This window comes from Andrena cerasifolii, chromosome 14 (genome assembly GCF_050908995.1).
Source record: "Andrena cerasifolii isolate SP2316 chromosome 14, iyAndCera1_principal, whole genome shotgun sequence".
NCBI lineage: Eukaryota > Metazoa > Arthropoda > Insecta > Hymenoptera > Andrenidae > Andrena > Andrena cerasifolii.
Window position 1 is genome coordinate 10,067,126 of NC_135131.1, and position 16,081 is coordinate 10,083,206.

Here is a 16,081-nt window from a genome sequence, read left to right on the forward strand (position 1 = left end):
AGAAACGAATGGGATGGTCATTAACTTCGACAAGAGCAGAGCTGGAATTCAATGAAGTTCATGAATTCCTGGAATTTGTATCGCGAGCCACGACACTCAAAAGAGTCCCCATATTAGACAGTTGAATCGCGAGTAACAGCGGAAAGGAGGTAACCGTGCAAATTGATCTGTTTACGCGGGAAATGCGGAGATAACGAAGACCACGCTACAGGCGGGACTCTGTAAACTCAGAAGGGACGAATTACCCCGAGCCAGTGATTAGAGAAACGCGATTTTCCATGGCGACGTCCGGCCTTCCCTGTTAAACGGTCCCAAGGAGATTTAATCGAATTACAAGGAATACTCGTCGCTGTAAACTAAGGCTGGCGATCCTCCGGCGTCGATCAATGGCGATTACCCTTCCTCCGCCTGTGCGACCGGAAGGAAGACACCCGTGGCTTCGATTAGAGCGGCGTAAGCTCGATCGACAGAATAGGCTTCGTCGGGATGCGATGATTTATAAATGACGGGAGAACTGCCGGCTGGCACGATTGTTACTTTATAATTGGCCGGTGAAAGGAATCACGTAGACTGGTAAGCCATGGGAATTCGATGGTTACAGCTGTAAGGGATGAGTCTAGAGCATGAAACTCGGCTTGGACTCGTTTACTGTCTGCAATCACGAAGGATATCGGGGCATCGAGGGACCCCGATACACGGCGCGTTCCGTCTGAATCTTTCGGGTTCGACCTTCTAGAAATTCGTGTCGCGGAGTTATTAATTTCGAGGCACTTGAGATCGTGGAGAAGAAATCTTGCCGCTGGTGAAATATTGCACGTAGTATTCGCTTGACAATCACGGAGACCCTTCGGCTCCAAGTGTATTCCAGTCAGGGGCAATATCAGCGCGGGTACAGGGAAAAGAAAGGGACGAACGACTGCGCACAGATGTCCGAGATTCTTGGGAAGGCACTAAAACGAGGAATGGTTTCTCAGAACGATGCAACCTACTCGTAGCCGACTCGCAGAGAGGAGTTTCGAAATCATCGAGAAGCGCGCGATATTCCTTCAAGTCCTCAGCTGTTCCTGGATCGAAGGGGCGCGCTCGGAAAAAAGCTGCGAGTTACATTCACGGGGACGATCAACGAAATGCACTTCCGATAATGCGCGCGCTTGCTGCAAATGTATGCGACGAGTTCCGAAAGTTTCGCCCGCCGGGCGCGTTCGCCGGAAAGTTGAGACTGTCTCTTTGAAGAGATTTCAAATTTTCAGTTCTTCCGCTGCTCGGGAGCAACGGGCGAAGCAGCGGCGGCGAATTGAAAAAAGATTCCCTTTCAGAGAAACACGAGGGCGACTTGGGCAAGTAGCTCTCGAAGCGTTCTCTTCCCGTAGGAAAGAATTGAAAGCTTCGCAGCCTGAACGATTCGCTTTTTCACGCCGTCCAAAGTTTCGCAAGTTTATTTGCAACGATCAAAGGTGGCTGTTTTACCAAAGGACCGTCGTTTCGATGAAATTTAATTGTAAGAAAGAAAAAATTCTGCCACCAGGATTGAAGGGACTCTGGTGTGTTCGTGATGGAAGGAGACGTAAGAAGAAGGCGTAGAATTTTGCGAGCGATTCGCCGGCGCGTTGAGAACGTTATACGGGGGGAACGAGGAGAATAATAAACGAGGCAGAAAACGGGGTCGCGACCGAGCCACGAGACGTTCGGGAAGGGAAAAAAAGCGAAGGGTCGGCGCGCTCTCGATAAACCGCGTTCCACCGAAAATTTTCGAATCTTAATTGCGGGGAAATGGTGTGTAATGACGTGAAATATTGCCCAGAAAAAGATGCTGACTCTTATTACGGTAGACCGAGGAGGGAGCCTTTTAATCCGTCGACTTCTTTCTCCTCCCACGCCTCCACACCTGCCAGGAAAACGCTGACCCGCCATTTCCACTGCCAATCTGTTACAGACGCGCCGATCCCAAGAAAGGAAACACCGACGGGGCGAGGGGCGAGTATTTTCGCGCCCTTTCTCCATCTCCTTCCCCGTTTTACCCCCGAAATCTCGGCGAGCTCCAGGCCGTTTCCCACACGAGTCGCACCCCTCGCCCTCTTCGATTCTGACTCTCAGATTTTATCTACCGGTTTTCGTTTACTTCCGCCGCGTTCGTCTGTCTCTGACGAAAATTTACGCGACACAGGTGGTCCGTTGAGAGTCGAAATACAGTGGAACTTTTGTTATTCGAACTATAAAGGAAGATATGCTTGTTGGGACGCGGAAGCATCGTCTGCGACGTTTAGAACAGCTAAATTTGTATCAATCAGTGACGACTCATTGTCGATCGCGCAAAGATTGGATGAACTCCACCAATCCGCCGCGCGGTTTAAGAAAAAAACAGAAGAAGGACCAAGGGGGTGAAGCAACATGGCCGGAGCAATCTCTTCGGCCTCGAGTGTCTTCGCGACATTCGCGTCTCCCTGCAGGCGAATCCTTGTGCACCGATGTGCTCGGACAGTAATCCAAACGCATCGTCGAGGCGCGTTGCGCGCGGCAGGGCCGTAACGCGTCGACATGGCCTCGAATGGGCGCAGGCGTCGAGCCCAGGAAGTTTCGCCAGTCGTCGGCCGAGCTTGAAGCGCGCGGCTTCGCGTCCCCTTCGACACGCGCCGCGATCCTCTCCGCCTACGCGCCAAAACGCCAACACACCTGTGTGTCGCGGGTGGAAGAACGCATAGTGAGGCCGTGGAAGTAATAAAAAGTGAAAACAATAGCGCGACAGAGTGCTCGGACGATTGCTCTCGATCACCGGCGCGCTAAGAGCTTTGGCTCGTCAGGACGAACTTTTTGGCTTTGAACGACAACGTAACGAGTGACGGAAGTAACATTTGGCGGTTCGTACCGCCACGCATCTGGTGCGACAAGAGATCCCCTTGAGGATTACTAGTCGACTTGCGTGCTCCTCGAGCAACTCACTATACTTCTTCCACTCGACGTACCTGGACCAACTCGCGTGATTCCCGAATTCAGTCGACACACTGATTCTTTCGAGGCGTGTGTTAATTTGTTAGGAGTAACATGTTCCTGCTGTAGAATGGAGGCAGTTACAGTTGGTGAGCTACGTGAGTGTACGTTGAATGTTAAATGAACAAAGTAAGGGATGAAAATCTTTCCCAAGTTGTCGAAATGAGGATCCAAGAGTTTGAGAGATTGAAACGTAGCAGCGCGTTAGCAGCTTTCGTTCGTTCATATCGTCCGTGATTGTAGCGACTGGAAGGCACAAGTAGTAACTTACGCGCGAGTAGAAATATCGAGCAATAGTCAGACACATTAGCTAAAGCGCGCTATTGAGCTTCGGGACGCGATCAATTTTCCTTCTTTTTCAAGAAACATACTCCTTCCTTGCTTCTATTCAGATCTATGAATCATTCTCCAAAGCGACAGAAATATCATCTTCTTCCATATATTTTTTCCGAGAATTGTGTATAGGACGTAGCTATTCGTGCCATCGGAACGTTTCCTCGTTCATGCATGCCATTTCATGCACACACGCACACATTCGAACATAGATTTTTATGCCCATTCCCAAGTCGACTGGGAACAGTGCCCGTAGTAAGGAGGAATTTCATTTCCAATGCAATTTTATTGCTTTCACGATCCATTTGCCCCTTCCGATCCATCGACCAGTCATCGCGTTAGAGAATGTATGCGTCCAAGTGCACAGCGAAATGATAACATTCACCGTGCTCACTTCTCCCCCGTTTCACCTCGCGATTTTCATTCCCCTCGCTAGGAAACAATAATACTCAAAGAAATCTCAATTTGCAACCTGCATGTGTCGCCCGCTTTCGTTGCTGGCACTTTCAAGTACCGTCTCCAGAAACACGCGTCCCACCAGCGTTGCGTTGGACAAGTTTATCCTCGTAATTACGCACTAATTGCCTCAGCTCCGGAGCGGCGCACGGCCGAGCCCGCACAGCAGCTCAAGAGAAATTCATCTGACCGTAATTATCTCGGAATTGTCGTGCAACTTACGAATATGTTTCCACGCGAAGTTTGCAACGAGCGCCGCGCGGCGAAATATCCTCGTCCGTCTTCTTCGCGTACCTGAAACCCCGCCGAGCAATTTTCAATCGAGCCAAGCGAACATCCAGCGAGCCCCGCAATTCCCCGCCTCGCTTCTAGATGCTTTTAATTAATACGTTCGATATTATAGCAACACTGGCTCAACGTTAAAACTCGATTTCTCAATCGTTATTGGAGCTCGACAGGAAGCTCGCGTTTCAGGGAGTAAATAAGACAGTGGACGAGTAGCGTTTCTAAGGTGGGACAAGCTGTGACACGTGAAAAGACGCGCAGAATGGAATGACGCGAGGAGCAATGTCCGCACGAAGCACGAGTCACGATTTCGTCGAGCGATAAAGGGTAAGAGATTCCGCTATGGTCGGGGCAAAATCAAGTAGCCGCTGATGGGACACCTCCATTACTCCTTCTTACTGTAACTCAGACTCCATCCCCCAAGCAGACTTGTAAACTAAGACACTCCGAACATAAAAGCTGTATTTAATGTGATCCAAAGTTGGAGAAGTAGTCTTAATGGTTCACTTGATTTTCCACCGACTTATCGTTAGTCATAGACCAGAATTCATTTGCTTCCTCCACCTCGACGTCGCGCTAACTCGGTGTCATAACTCCTAAACTAGTACGTGCTATAATAAATCCTACGTTCTCCTGTTCGAACGAAGATCGCGCGTTTACTAGAGCTGAAAAATCGAGTGTCCAATGAGCTGCCTATTAATTAGCTTTGAAGCGGCCTTTCCCAGGCATTCTAGCTACCCAATCGCCTGCGATTAGACCGGCATTCGCCTCGTTCAGGCGTTACGAGGCTGCAATTACACGGGGAGCAAAGTTTGCGCCACAAATTACAACGGCGCGGAGACACACGAGACAACTCTGATACTATAACCGCGTTCTAGGCATAATAAATGAATGCGCCTGTTCCGGCTGCGCTGCAAAGACTATCCAAATACCTAATAGACCGAAGTTGCCGGGTTAATTATTTCCAATCTACCGCGTTAAATAAGCAGCCGCGCTCCAGGGAGAGTGAATTAGAACGTTTGTACACGGCATCCGCAAACTGCACCAAACACCGTAATGGTAGGCCAATTATTTCTAGCATGCCGCGCTGAGAGCGAACGATCCCGCTTGCTTTGCAACTGGCAACTGCCGATTTGGCTGGCGCAAACTCCGGTAACTCAAACGTTAAGACGAACCGCTCAGTATCCCGCCGAACGATTTTTCGCAACCAGAGTCAAGTTTAACACGAAGAAGTTGCCGGAGTTTGCCGTAGCTCGCGTCCCATTCGGCTCGAGCTTGCACAGGGACCGCGAAATGCATTATATCCAGACGCGGGAGCGTGGCACAATTTAATAATGTTGGCCGGATGTCCCCTACGTGACCGGATTTCTATTCCATAAGTTTCGTCCGAGGGGGTAGCAAACTTTCATCGTGCGAGCCCCGCGACCAGCCGCCACGACTCGCCGTTTCATTAATCTAAGGGTAGCCGGAAGTAATACCGAACTGCGGCGAGTCCCGAGGACGCGTTCAAGATTTCACGGGACGGCAACTTCTTAACGGAACCTTTGTATTGGGACAACGCGAAAAATCGCGCCACCCCTTAACCCTCTCGCTGCAATTTGTCTTTGAGATTCTGCTTAGTACACTCGACACGCGACAACTGAGAATTTCAGCGAGGCACGAGGTACTTTTCGCGCACGACTGTCCAAGAATCCGAAATTTCATTTAACGCTTGGAAATCTTAAACCTTGGGAAAGTTTTACCGCGCAACGGACGATCCTCGCGACTCGACGCCGTGCTTTTCCAGCAGACGAGAAGAATTCGAGAACAACGGCGGCAGCGTGAATTTTCGGTTATTTACCGCCCGACAGAGTTATTCTCTCGTGGAATCGAGCGTCTTGGAGGCAGCAACGCAAGCAAGCAGCGGTCTCGAAGTCCGCGTTCAGCCGCGGGGCTTTGTTTGCTCCCGGTCGGAAAAAGAGGGCGATCCTCCTCTAATCGCTCGACGCGAAACGTTCGCTGGCTTCATCCCGGCGCTGGATCGCGGCGGAAAAACAGGGGCTCTAGCCAGGCACGGAAAACAAAACCCAGCTGCAATCCACGAGGTCCGGAGGATCTTTGTCAACGTTGCTTTTTATCGGAGACGGTTAGTTACGGGTATCGTTCGAATCACGAGCAAGATTCCGATAGGATCGGCCAGTCGATGGTAACGGCGGTGTTAACGATCCACTGGCGAAAATGTCATCGAGATTTTCAATACCGCGTGCTCACTTTCATTCTGCTGGGAATTACTCAAATGGAATTCGTTGCGGGAATGTTTCAATGGGGTGAAATAATTTAGATTTCCATCGTTACTCTATTTCAAGCCCTTTGTGCAACGATTCGATTAGGTGGAAGCTCTATTATTCCAACAAATGGAGAGGTAGAATTGCTGGGACGCGAGCATCCTTGGATAATAGAATGCTCACTTTTCTTTGACATTAATCACCGTGCGGCATCGATTACGCTCGAATAGGTTGCTACTGGCGCGATGCATCGCGAGATAAATGGTTCTCCATTAAGCGAAGGGGAATCGCGAATACGGCGCGGCTAACAACACATGATCGATCTTCGAAGAATGGGATATCGGTCCAGATAGCAGCCATCCGAAATAGGTACGCTCCGCGCGATTATTTTATCGCGTAATCCGTCGATTTCCTCGACGGGTTGGATTCCTTTTAATCATCCCCCTCGTCCGCCGCCACCGTTCGCGATCGATAGGCGGAATAAGTCAGTGACTGGGATTCAAAGAGGCACCGAGTGCCTGAGAGGAACGGAATTCACTCGAGCCGTAGTCGACGGCGGTATTCTCTTCAATTTAAGTATATTGAAAACCAGAAATACGGGACAGAGCGATGGCGTACAAAAACTAGCGAGAACTTTATTAAGCATCTCCGTACTACGAGGTTCGCTCGCAATTTAATAAACAGCCCGAGGCGCCTACCACCACGGCTTAATTAATAATCCGTGAAACCCCAAGCAACACGACGCTCGTCGAGGGTTGGTTAACGAATGTCGTGCATTTTCCATCCACCAAGGGGCCAGCTCATGGTTGTTCACAAAGGGGACGAGAGCGGTCTAAAACTCGTGAACATAAGAGTAGGATCCTCCGCCACGAAAGGACGAAAATAAGGCGCGACGGTTTTCCTCTACCTCGACGACGTTGCGCTTTCCCCCCCTGGATCGGCCAGCGAGGACGCGAAAGAACGAAGAAAGAGCGTCCAGGAACAGCCACGAAGGAAGTGGATATTTCGACCGTGGAAAATTTGAATAAAAACCAGCGAGGGGTGCAGGGTGTAGCTTCCTCTTTCTATTTCGCGCCAACCAGCCCCGCCCGCCTCCGTCTTCCTGTCGTCCTTCCAACCCTTCGCGCTCGAGAAGTAATGCAAGTTCCGCGCTGGAAACTCGTAAAAAGCGGTGGCCAGCTCGAGAGCCACCCTCGCCCCCCTGCGCCACCCTCGACATCCCAACATCTGCGGTCCAAATGGCCGGTCCCACTTCTCACCCTCCCGGCTTGGAATTCAACTATTCAGCCAGCCAGACTTCCGCCTTTCCCTTGTCCATTCCGCGTCACGAGCACGACAGTGTTTTGCCAGTTCCGACAGACATCCTCCGTGGATCGAGTCCGATTCCTCCGATGGATTATCACGAAAAACTGATGGAACGTTCGCCGTTTCGCGTGGAGCAACGTATCCAGGCACCTCTGCCCCAGCTGCGTCTGTACTCGTTCGTTAACTTGCTCGATTGGAACACCTCGAATACCTCTGTGTCTCTGTCGCAGCCTCGACAAATATAAAGTAATTTCGAGGATGTTCGGCAGTGTCGTTACCGTCGATTTAACGCTCCGTTTCTCGGGTCAAGCACGCGATAACGAGCTTCCCGATCGCAGCGCAGTGCATTCGTGAGCTGGGAAATAGGATTGCAGCCATTACGTTCGTAAGATTCCACGGCAGGTGCGAGAGGAGGAAAGAATTTCCCCTGTATTTTCCATTTGCGCGGGAAAGCCGTGCGTAGCAAACATTCTCGTCGACTTTGCCTGCGGTACAGCCCTCCTCGGCGTTCTCGGTTATCGTTTCCGCGGAATACCCTTTATCCGATGTCCGCACTAATGGAATACTCCGTTTCCTTTCGATACCGTTCATGACCTCCTCTGTCCATTCCCAGCAGAGATCCCCTGGAACATCTCTCCAGGAAGGAATAATCGTTTCCACCTCGGAATCGCGGAACGACGAAGCGAGCAACCAGTAAAAGAGACATTAGCTCCCCCTGAACACCGAGAAGAAACGCCTAAATTGCTGGAAATCGCCCACGGAATGAAACATTGAATACCACTGACGGTGCGCAGGTAAGAAAAGCCTGGACGTTTCTTATTTGCGGGGAGCTGACGCAACTGCGGGACTGCGGAAGGACTTTACGCGGAGTCACAGCTTCTAACAGGCGTGCTACCATCATTTTCTCCCGGGGATTCCTTGTCCGTCCAATATCCAGCGGAATATTCCATTTCCTTGGGTTTTGCACTTCCGCCCCTCGATTCAACCCGACCGTCGTTTAAGTCACCCTCTCGATGGCCACGTATACGGGATCGTATCCTGCACGCGGTCCGAATCATCCCCGAAGCTGTCCGCTGCAGTCGCCATTCGGAACAAGAGACCGGCGAAAGAATCGCAGCGTTCCACACCGATCTCGAGATTTGGGTAAATGGGGCCACGGTGCGGAACGACCCTTCGAACGTAATAGAAAACCGGGTTTATCGAGACGCTCGGTCTTTCCTCGTTTCGCGCAAGCGGAAGGATCCAGACAGCTTTCGCTACTGATCGAGATATTCGCGGCCGTGGGTACGAACGCAATGATGGCGGCCGATCGATTAATTACCACCGAAATGGGATTGGAATGATGTTGCGACGAAACGAAGGAACGATCATCGTGTTCCCATTTAACAATTTCCCCTTTATTGGCGCGCTCAAAGCAGCCGATTAAATCGAATGGGCCAGGAGATTCTAGGGACAGGGGATGGTAACGTATTCGACGAGCGTCCAATACTCGTTAACGCATTTCCTGCGTATGAGTGGCGGGCGAAAATTGAAATTTCGGATCCGATCGAGATTCGCCGCGACCGTGTAGAATAATCCACTCATTTTCGCGCGGTATCAAGAGCCGCGGTGATACAGTCCGTGTACCGGCGACAGCTGCGAGAAAGAAGACACCGTTTTATCCGCAGGTCGCAGCGCGAGCCACCTCCATCTTCGTTTGGACTCGTTGATCCCAGTTACAAGGTTCCTTCTCCTTATCGCGGCGGAGCTCATTAATAACACTGGATCCGTACAAGCGACGTTAAGCCGAAGGATCTGGAGCTAGACGCGTATCAAGCCCTGCGATCTTCCTGCGCCGCACGACTCGCGGGGATTTCCTGTGTGAGAGGTCACGTGGCGTGCGTACGGAAAGTCGAGGGCCTCGCGCGTGAAGCCCCGCCGCGAGATCCGCAATCGGAGGCCCCCCCGATTATCATAAATGGCATCCGAGCAGCGGGAATCGGTGTTTCAATGGGCAGCCAGGTTGTAGGTCGAGCGTGATAACGGAACGAAGCATCGATAACGGGTACATCGGTCTTACGGCGAGAGATTTCATTTGCAGATAACGGCCGCTGTAAGCCAGTAACTCGGGACAGCCAGCGCGTTTCGGAGTTGCCGAAGATTTTCACGGTGTCGTTGCCGTAACAGGAAATTCCCATCGGGGCGGGACGCTCGCGGAACTCCGTAGTCTTCCGAGTCGGTCGACTCGACTCCATCGAGATATCGTCGCGTCCCTTCGTATCGATCCGGATCCACGAAGGCTGAGACGCTGCACAAAGCCGACCGTTACATAAAGCCGAAAGGGAGTCGACTGTAACGGCTAAATGGGTCACGGGCCACTTGCCCATTGGGATTTCAATGACGACAGGCAAGTGGAAAAGTCGAGCTTTCCTTTTAGAGAAAACGTGTTGCGCGGCTCGGGGGGGTTGAGGGGGTGGGTTGGCAGAGGGCCGGCGAAGCGGTGTGCGCCGCGTGCCCCGCGATAATGCAAGAATGTTTTAATAGTTTAGCGCGCACGAGAATAACGATTATCCGCGGTTTGAGACTCGTGTTATGGTAATAGAAGGGAGATCGTGCTTGTAGAATGTGCAGTTCGAGATAACTGAGGGCTAGTTGAACCGTTCTGTCCACTGGCTCGAGGAATTAGTCGTCGATAAATGGAGCGGGCCCGGAGACACACGAACCCGCCCCGTTCGAGTCCAATAAACCAGAAACACGACGAAAAAGTAGTCGCGTGCAAACGCGCAATTAAGAGCGGGGAAACAATGGACGGATGGAACGTTTAATAAACCGTGTGAAACCTCGATCAACGATTTCGTCTGTCGCGACCCCGAAATGGAGCAATCTCTGTATCGGTATCGACAAGGATTCCACCGCAGAAAAAAAAAAACACGGCGAAACGGTTCGACCGAGAACCTTATCCGATTAATGGAGAACGTCGAATAAAAATCACAGCTTCGATTGAAGCTCGCTGGGGAGGGTGACAACTTCATCCACCGGGGAGTTTCAATTAATTTAGAGACTCCTGACCAGCTGGCAGGTAATTTATTCTTCGTGTAGTTTTATCGCAACGCAATCTTACTACAGAATTCTTGAAGCTATACGGCTCCTGTGAAACGCCTGCCTGTAATCTCGACGTATCATCATTGCGAACGTGGTCTCTCTCTTTAATTTTTGCGCGATTTCCAGCGACCCTGCACCCGACACGATTAACTCCTAAATACAGCGACAGGATACCCCAGAGTCCTCTCTTTTCTCGTATCTGGGCCAGAACGTTCAGTCGTGTGACAGTTGCGAGGCTGTAGCACCGCGTTACTAGCTTGCAGGCCGTTGTTATTCGAAGTTATCAGAAACTCCGCGCTTATCGTCATACACTGTTAGCCGCGCAGGGGTGGGTAGATCTAGCTGGTCGCAAAGGGTGGCGGAGCTTAAATAAAACGGCTCGATGGAGTGTACACCGACGATGGTACACGCTGCGCCCGAATATATCGCGTCGTTACTTTCCTTCGAGGCTTTTTCCCGACCATTTTTCCGTTGTCACGATTAACGCCGGCTTTATACGCTTTTATTTATACCGCGACGCTGTATCGCCACCCCACTTTAATTATCGTAAAATAAGATCTCTCGTTTCACAGTTGCTAACGATTCCTATGACTGTGGAGCGAACTTTCTTTTTTTTCTTTTTTATTCAGCGAGCGAGCCATTCGCCGCCGAGCACACACATGCCGCGTCGGAACTTAGAGTTATTTTCAATGCATTGCTCGTTCGCGGCCGGTCAATTCAATATCTCACGCGACAAATTCATTGCGAGAATGCATTTATTAATATCGCGTTCCGCGTATCGAGAACGCGGACACTCGCGGCAGAATTTCCGTTATTTTATTTCAGCCGGCGACCGCCGACGACATAAATTTCGAACGGCCGCGCCGGTGACAGCCTCTTCCACCTCGTAATATAAAACTTCGTTACTGCGGACCGAAATGGCGGGGGGGGCGGGGGCACTATTTTCATTTGTTGCTGGCGTTGCGTAATGTCCTCGCTCGTACGTTTGTAAAAATACAAGTTGACGAGAGAACGCGGTGCTCCGTAATAGAGTCGACGCGTTCTTCGTTGCGTTAATGATTTTAACAGCGATTCCATCTGGAGTATCGTGTCGTTGGATTTCCGGCGACAAGTATCGTCCGAGGTCCTGTTTCTCTAGCGGAAGTATAACGACGGGTATCAAGAGTGTAGGTGCGAGGTTACTTGAGATTTTATCATTCGGACAGACAACCAAGGTTTATAGATTGATAGAACACTTTACACGTCAATTGTAGCACAGGTAGTTCGTCAGCTACCATTTGTAAATGTGATCTCTTTTGTATCGAATCTGCTTATCTACTAACCGTTTCCACGTCGTGGAGGTGCATATTCCGGGACCTATTTAAATAACAGGACCGACTCCAAACACCTGCACTACGACTTGGCCAATGGCTCGATCATCGTATAATAACCGACCACGTTAGGACAAATATGCGGTGAGTAAATTTTGACGGGGTACTGCGCCCATATTTGCGCTCGATTTTACCTTCCGGCGTAACCGCGATTAGTGACCGTGGATCTCCGCCATTCACGTCGCATTCCAAACGTTATTGCGATATTACGGAAGGTGCATTCACCCTGATCACTCGCCCCCTCTATTTCTACCCCTCTGGCAACTCAATCGAAAACCGGCCTTTAGATATCAATTCCTCGTCGACACGAATTGCGCTTGGTTTACACGGCTGACGAACACCATTAATTCTACTGGTCATTGAGGAATTACATGGCGAAACCTGTTTGTTCTCTAAGAAGGGTAGTATAGTAAATTGTTCAATCGCAAATACTTTCACAATGGGCAAGAAAACTGAATAAAGAACAGTGGTCCATCAATTTCAATGTACAGAAACGCTCCTGGCTGAGAAATGAACGAGCTTACTACTTGTAGCCTGTCTGTTGCGATATTATGCTCCTTAAGGGGAGAGGCCTACCTATAACGGTCAAAACAACATGCTTCTTCGGGAATTTTTTCTAGAAAAACCGATAAACTTTTATTATTAAACATTAGTCTATTGGAAGGATACGTCTTACGGATATTTCAGTATTTTTTGTGGTAAAAAGTATTGAAAGGTTTGTGAGTTATAAGCGATGCCCGAGACGAACAGGATCGTCCAAAATTGAAAATTCGAATTTTTTTAAATAGTATATGAAATTATCTAGGCGCTATCAGGCCTGATTTTGGAAGCATTATTTTGAGACAAAATGGCGACTGTGCAAAGTTGAAGCATCGATATTTGGTAAAAAATCGCTCGTGTTTCGCGTGTAAAAAAAATCTAGGCAAAAGAAGGAAAAGCTCCCGATAGTGCTTAGATTTTCAACTCTAAAATAAGCCCGCAAAGCAGCGAGTTAATCGGTTCGTTAATTTTTTAGTTATGTGTGTCACCGACTTTGAAAACATGAATTGAGGAAAACGCGTTTAAAGTTTTGGGTCTGAGCGCTACACCGAGGAACATATACCTACTTACACGCGTATAACTTTGTCAACTGTGGTCGAATTAACTTAACACTTTCAGGGAATATATTCACGATATTCTACTTCGAGAAACTATAAAAATCGAAAAATCACCCTTAAACAATAATTAAGCTGTCGAAAAGTGATTCACCGGTCTCCAAAGGCATACAAGCTCACTTTTTGTCCGGCCTGGATCTTCCACCGCCTTTGATTACGGTAGAGCTACTAAATCACAAGTTCGCGAGTTTCATATCGCGACAGACGTGGAGCTACTGCGTCCATTTAGTGTAAAATGAAGGAATTCATTACTCTGCAACTTTCGTGCACGGCATATCTCGCGATGTTCTTAAATCGTGCTTACCGAGTCCTGCATAAGTATTTTCATGCGACAGTATCGCGGCTGTAATTGATATCGTGGGAAGCGTTTAACGCTCTTTATTTTCTCACACAGTGTATCCCAGGGATTTATGGAATTTCATTGCAGAACTCGGATTAGATAGACGCGTACCCGTGTGCAGATAATACATTCGGAATAGGGGCTTCTGTGTTTACGTGCTCAAGCACTCTGCGCACGTGGGGTGGTTATCTAAACAGTTATTTCGAGTTGTCACGTGGATCTTGTTAAGAATATACCTACCGCATCCAAGAGGTAGAATAACCACGGGAGCGCTTAAATTGACGCCGCTGTCGATAAAATCCTGTAAAAGCACCCGACCGCGACGTCCGCGAGCTAGCGAACCTAACTTATCCCTCGAAAAACAATTTCGAAGCGATAAATAGCAGACGCGAGGGTATATACATACGTGTCCCCTTAAATCGGCTGGATCGCCTATCCCTTGGCAGGAGGTCGGCGGCGATGTAAAGTTTTCACTGGGCAAAGACAAACAGGCGAGGCCGATCGTAAGTCCAGCGGGACTTAACACTTGCCCCTACCCTTCCGGCCCAGGGGCGACAAATTATCGCCCTCCGTTAGCAGAACGATTTAATACTCGATTTAGGGAAGGGCCGTTACTTGGGCGCAACCCGCCATTAGTCCGACCGACCGTGGCCGAACTTTATGGTACTAACGACGATGAATAATGGCGCTGCAGAAAATCGTTAGCTTGCCATTAACGGACGAGCCGGCGGGGAATCTTGCCAGGTAAACACTCGTGAACCGGGCATCCCGGGATCTTGATAATGGATATCAAATCGCGGGCGAGCCCGAATATCCGTGGGAGCCCCTCGAAAAAGGAAAAAAGCCGATCGTTCGAGCCGGGGCCACTTAATCTCCCCGTCGATCTCCGCCGTCGACCGTTGCTCGAATCAATCGGACGATATTATAACCAGATGCTGATGAATCGCCTTAATGGATCGGACGTTTGACCTCGCGTATGGAGCTTTGCTGGATTCAGAGGCAAAGTCTGTCGCAGATATAACGCAGTCAGGTCCGCGTTAACGGGGGCACTAATCGAGCCGTGTTGACAAACTTTCGTCGATTATTTGCGGATAAAGAGCCCTGGGAGGGACAGAGGGGGAGAAGGAAGTGAAAGATTCATCGTAAAGGGGAGATTTCAGTAGGAAAAAAAAACGGTCACGTACCGCGTGCTGGAATTATCGGCGTCGAGGGCGGAAAGTTTCGCGTCGGGGACAAACCGCAACAGGAGGGGACACAAAGTGAACGGTAAAAAAGAGGAAAGGAATGAAAAAACGGCGGCAAGGGAAGCAATCGTTCCGCGAATCAGTACGGGACGATGGAACCGAACGCCGGAAGGGGCAGGTCGCTCGTTTCCGGCACGTGCGACCGAGAAAGATTTCGAGGCGAGCGTCCGCCTTCCAGCGATCCGGCGTGAAAGTTCAATCAAGAAGATTGCAGCGAATCCAATTTGGTGACTCGGACCATTTTTATTGTACTCGTTTGCCTATACCATTGACTTTCGTGCGGCAACCAAACTTCTCCGGCTAATCTTCCGCCCCTAAGTTAGTTTAAAGATGGCACAGTTACTCGACTGCAAGGAACGGAAGGAAACTCAGAGGTCAAGCTAATGCAAGTGTAAAGGAAAGGCTCGTGGGAGATCGTTGTCGGAGAACACCTAAAACGATGAAAGGAGATAAAGTTTAATCTAAATATCTGGAACAACAGGTTACCATCGATGTACCTACGATATTCCCCACCGACTGAAACAATGTAGGAAACGGAATAAAACATTTTTTTTTGGAAAATATTTTTTGAATCGTAAAAACGTAAAAATTCCTGCAGCGAGCCAGTAGAAAAAGCACAACTTATTTAGGTCTCGTTCCTGCGATAAAAGGACAATTGCCCCGTGATTTCAGCGAGATTTTTTTCGTTGCCGGCGTATTCCAATTCTACAATTTTTCCCCGTACGTTAAAATTCGCCACGCTGCAATAATTTTGCAGCGCAATTTTACTTAATCATAGTAAGCGCGACACGATGCGCCGGAGGTCTGCCAGCGGCAGAATTCCTGGACCAATTTACGGCATGCTTCTGCCGAGTAATCGGTATTTGTTTCACCTCCGTCGTCTGCCTTCCCTCCCCTTTCCCGATTTCACGGCATTTCTGTTGCCTTTTCCACTCCTTCGCACAGATCGTACCTTACGACCGACCATTCCCGCGTATCGTCGTCTCCTAACATTGATCGCAAATGAAATGAATTCCCTTTCGGTCTCGCCCCTCGCCGACCTTCGGTATTAATTACGAACTATGCAGCCCCTCTCGTGTCTCTTTTCTTTTCTATCTCGGATAGACGGAAACTTTCCGCGACCTATTTCACCGCTTAAGTTGTCGACACTTAGCCTCCCCTCCAACCGAGACTCAAAAGTAATCCCCGGGAAACAAGATAAATAATTAAACATCCAATTAAACTGGATTCAATTATTTTTACGAGTTTAAGTGTTTTAACCGTA

General features: G+C 49.5%; 1 protein-coding gene across 2 annotated transcripts in view; it reads left to right on the forward strand.

The window, feature by feature from the left end:
* Window positions 1-2,594: 2,594 nt before the first annotated feature.
* The window catches only part of LOC143376315 (limbic system-associated membrane protein), a 52,583-nt gene continuing 39,096 nt past the window's right edge, over window positions 2,595-16,081 (forward strand). The window contains exons 1-2 of one of the 2 annotated variants that reach the window (XM_076826480.1): window positions 2,595-3,089; window positions 4,178-4,386. The gene's annotated coding sequence lies outside the window, so the exon portion shown is untranslated. Of the gene's footprint in view, window positions 4,387-16,081 lie in introns of both variants that reach the window. The other variant, XR_013087069.1, reaches the window with a different exon arrangement.